The sequence below is a fragment of the Morone saxatilis genome, unplaced genomic scaffold (assembly GCF_004916995.1).
Source record: "Morone saxatilis isolate NCDOM2014 unplaced genomic scaffold, NCSU_SB_2.0 Contig18, whole genome shotgun sequence".
NCBI lineage: Eukaryota > Metazoa > Chordata > Actinopteri > Moronidae > Morone > Morone saxatilis.
The window spans coordinates 21,972,408-21,977,469 of NW_023339740.1; the positions used below are offsets into that span (position 1 = coordinate 21,972,408).

At 36.4% G+C, this 5,062-nt stretch overlaps 1 pseudogene; it reads left to right on the forward strand.

Annotated features, from left to right (window-relative positions):
* The first annotated feature begins 629 nt into the window (after positions 1-629).
* LOC118328849 lies at positions 630-3,129 on the forward strand (annotated as a pseudogene).
* Positions 3,130-5,062: the final 1,933 nt, after the last annotated feature.

Consider the following 5,062-nt stretch of genomic DNA (forward strand, 5'->3'; position numbering starts at 1 on the left):
CAAAAATGAGGTGCATGAGAGAAGCGGGGCCTATTTCTTGAAACTGCATTCAGTGCTGATAAGAAAACAAACTATACGTCATACGGATGTAAAATGAATATCCATTCATTGAATGCAAATAGCAGCTAAATGTCAGATAGTTCAGTCTTGACTTGCTGTGACACTTTAATCAACTAATAGATTTATAGCCACTTGTTGAGCTTGGTCTCTGCAGTAGGGTTGTGGTGAACTTACCTTTCAGGCTCCAGGGTGTTGATTTCAAAATGAAGAGTTGCTTCTGTGACAATTTTCTGTGAGTAATCGCAAAACCTTTCTATGCAGAAAGCTGTTGTGCTGCTTATGTGAGCAAATGGTATATGCATCTAAGTATTGCTTAGTATTTATCTGTAAACCATTAGTTGTCATGTACGGTAATAAGTCTAGTTTCCTCCAGACAGAAATAGCACAAGGGCTCTTATCTTAAACTTTTATCATCCATACAATCTTCTGCAAGATAAATGTTAAATGCTACCTTGCAGTGACATACATGCAGCCCTGCAAAAAGTTCAGATGTAAAGCATTTCCACTTTAAAAAAAAAAAAAGGAAATCAGAGGCTAAGGACTTCCTCAAAGGTTTCACAAGACCGAGATCAGTGATAAATGGCACAACATGCAGACTTGGACCAACATTGAGACATGCAACACCATTACCCATTAGTTGGATAAGAAGCACAATGGATGTGGGAGAAGTGATCTACACGTTGTTGGAGGCGTTCATTGCTGTTAGCTGCTGTCTTGGTAATTTGCTGGTTATTTTGGCACTGTGGACCAGTAAAAGCATTCAGCAGCCTACTTTCTGCCTTATTGTCTGTCTGGCTGTGGCTGACTTTATGGTTGGCTGCGTGGCCATTCCCTTGGCTGTGTTGGTGGATAGACAAGTGAAGACTTCATTCCATGGCTGCCTCTTCATCAGCTGTGTGGTCATCTTGTTGACCCTAGTCTCAGTTTTGTCTCTCATGGCTATTGCAGTGGACCGATACCTCCGTGTGTATATCCCCCTAAGGTAAGATTTTTTTCTAGAATGGTTTTTTACGCAGAGAAAAGTAAAATAGCACTGCTAAGCATGGCTTTGAAGCTTTACACATTTGTCAATTTTATCTCAACCTCACCTATGACCCCTTTGCATGGTTTGCACTATAAAAAGGGCATTGTTTACTTCTCATCACTACAATGAATTACAATTTCTATTTGTACTGTCCATGTTTGGAACACACGATTGATTATCAATAATTTGTGTTTTTATTTTCAGGTACAAAAAAACTGTAACACAGAGACATTCTTGGTTTGTAGTCGCTGCATGTTGGCTTGTTGCAGTACCGCTGAGTTTTGCTCCCATGCTTGGGTGGTACAACCAGGAAACGTTGTCTAAGTCGGTCAACTCTACAATTGTCTGTCAGTTTATAGCAGTGATCCCAATGTCATACCTGGTTTACTTCAACTTTTTTCTCTGTACCCTCATCCCTCTGTTGGTGATGACTGTATTGTATGGCTACATTTTCTGCAATATTCGAAGAAACCTTCGAGAGAAACCCGGCAGCGGTGTCCAAAACAAGTCTCAGAACTACCTAAAGAAGGAGAAACAGCTGGCAGGATCTCTGTCTCTGGTCTTGGCTCTGTTTGCTCTGTCCTGGCTCCCTCTCCACATAATGAACTGCATTGCTTACTTTGGTGAGCCAAATTATGTACCAGTAACAGCTTTCTATGTCGGCATTCTGCTTTCTCACGCTAACTCAGCTGTAAACCCGGTTGTGTATGCGTTCAAAATACAAAAGATCAAGACAGCGTACCTAAAAATCTGGAGAGAGTATATTTCATGTGGAGAAGAAAATCAAGGATCTCAGACAAGCCAGACGATAGACAACAATCTCAGTAGTAACATGAACATTGACTGTTGAGCAGAATTAAGTATTGTAATAGTATTGCGTGAAAGTACAGTTAATGAAATGTATTGAAATCTGAAATTTACCTTTTAATGGATAAAGATGATATTCTGTGTATTAATACTATAAACAAATCTAGCCATGTACACTGAGATATCTGTTATTGTTCAGAAATCTGTGTGTGTTTGTGTCTCCCATATATTTAAGTGGGCATATGGATGTGGGTGTGTGTAGGTGTGTGTGTGTTGCGATAACTTTTGCAGAGGAAAAGGGTAACTTCCACTTGTCTTAAAAGCTTTAGTTTTACACCAAGTTTCATATCACTGTTGTTTTTCTGTTTAAGTTCCAGTTCTTCATTCATTTCAGGGAGCACACTCTGTTTTGGAAATTACCTTCACTATATATTTTGTAAAATAAGAACTTAAACATGTGTAAACCAAATTCAGACATCTGAAGCATTATTGTTATCATTACTTTGAAGACATACATTGTACTGTGCGTACACCTGACCAGAAAAATAGAAACACATGTACAATCTAATATAATCCAATACAAAAACCCTGCAACAAGTTCTTTGTTTTTTTAATGTGCTCAGACTGTATCCGTATCAGACTGTCTGTAGTTTTTTCGGTTGTTATATTTGATTGGATTTATTTAATTAAATTTAATTTTATTTAAAATGTAGGATATTTTGTTCCCCTCTGTGAATGGTAGTAGACAAAACACATATTTCTAACACAACAACACCACAACACCACAAAGTACAGACTCAAAAATGACCAAAATGTTAAGTAATCTAGTCTCAGAATTTTTAAAAACGTAGTATTTATTACGTAACTGTTCATTGGATGATATTACGTTGTGCAGATGGTAATATTTTTTGGTCAGGGTGTTTTTAATATCACCAATGCATAAAAACTGATGTATTTTTAACAAACAATCTAAAGCGTAAATGCATGCATGTCTGCTTAATTGAGAAATCCAACCTGAAACCTGTTAATGTTATTAAAATGACAGCTGTGGGCAATGTGCATCACATTTTTATTCTTGTTATGAAGAACAGTGTCACAACGAGATATGTGCAGTGCATCCAGAAGGAATACAATGAAGGAAGACACAAAACCATCAGCTTATCAGAGTAAAATATGTATTTATTGAGACACCATGTTGTCCTGAGATAACTTCTGTTATGAATTGGCACTATACAAATAAAATTTATAATATATAATCATCAGTTTGATTTAAAGATTATTAGTTTTAATTTTAGAAATTTAGTATTTAGTTTAGGTTCCTCATTATAACTGAGGCACAGTGTGAAGGTTTTTGGTTAGTTGTGTGATGTACAAGCCCTTTCATTTCCTCAGTTTCAGAATATATCTCTATAATCTATGCATCTGTATTTCTTTCTGTACATACAGTATGTAATGACATAATCAAATTAAACTTTTGTTTAACATTTATGAATACAGTCTTTTGCTGAGTATTTACTTTCTGCCTGCCATAGACAGTTCTCTCCATGCAGCTTAATGTGACATGACACATTTACCCTTTGATTGTGACACTTGAGGCTGAGCTGTCTGTCAGAAGTTAAACTAATATCAATCTATTATCAATATTCAAATCCGACTATGGGTAAAAAAAGCAACCATGCATTTCCAAAGTGTAGTCTTTGAAAGAAATTTCTGCAAGCACACCATGAAGTCTATAAGTAAAAAACAACTAACTTTTTACATACTGTGTTTATAGCGTTATACATGTTGTAACATTTATTTAAATAATATTGAATGCTTGTGACTTATGGCCATTTTCAGCAATGTATGAGATATAGTGACAATCTCACAGAACAGAAGTCATATTTCTAAACAGCCTTAGCAAAGCAGTAAGGAAACAAATTTGGTTTCAATTTTCTTTTTTCTTGATTTATATGACAGATCAATGTATCTGATAAATATCCTTTGCCATCCAGTTATAAAGAAATTGTGTAAGTGTAGGTTTTGTTGTGTAGCTTACTCTAACATTACAAATTATTAGCACTTAAAACTCATTGGGGCTTTATTCACAAAGTGTTTTAGCTTACCACCAGGAGCCCTATAAGGTACTAAAAGTTTCTAATTAAGAGTTTCATCTTAAGAGCTAACCCCAAAGCATCGGAGAGCAGCTTTCAGTCCGGAAAAAAGAGAACTCATAAACTATGGATGAACTTGTGTTTTAAGAGTGACCTTTATTCTAATGTTCACAGTGATTAGTGTTTGACAGGTGATATAGTTACTGATCAATACACACAAGCGTGAGGAACAAATTCAATTACATTTAGATGGATGGATGGGTGGACGAATAGTTTAATAGATGTATACATTACATAGAAAGATTTTAGATATTTTGTAAACTGTCACAGACAGAAAGACACACAAACAATTTTACTATATAACCCAGCAATGGACATGAAGTTACCTTTAGTTATGTTATGTTATGTTCATTGTTATTATTCTTTTAAAAAACACTGATGTAATGATGCAGCACATTACTGAGTGAAAGTGGGTCAGATGCAGGACCTACTTTTATTGTTAAAATGCTTTGTGAATTACTCTAAGACCAAAACTTAAAGTTAGGACTCCGGCACCCCTTCATTTTACTGCCAGTAACTCTGCCAGTTAGGAGTTACTTTTAGCCTTAGGATATTTTGTGAACAAAGACCCAGATACACACATTAGAGGTCCCAATGCTAAAATAATTTCCAGAGTCATGATAGTTTTTGACCACAAGATGGCATCAGCGTGGCTCCTTCACCACTCATTCAGTGTGAGTGAGCTCTGTTCCAAGCACTCATTGTACCTCTCAAGGAAGGTAATAGACTGTATAGTTATCACCTGAGTAGGATTTACTCCATCCCACAAACTATACAACCTACTACCTCACCTTGCTAGGCTCAACTTCAGGCACCAATGCATATCCTTAAAAACAAGACTTTACTCGATATGTACCAACTTTAATACATGTTGTAAGAATAAAGCAGTTCCACCAGTGTGTCTGCTAAAGTCTCTGCTGTGTCAGCAATCTCACTCTCAAAGCTGAGGGATCTCTTAAATCTACTGCACTCAGTCCTTGAGTTCCTTCCTCAATGGGGCTTCTCATGTGCATACTTG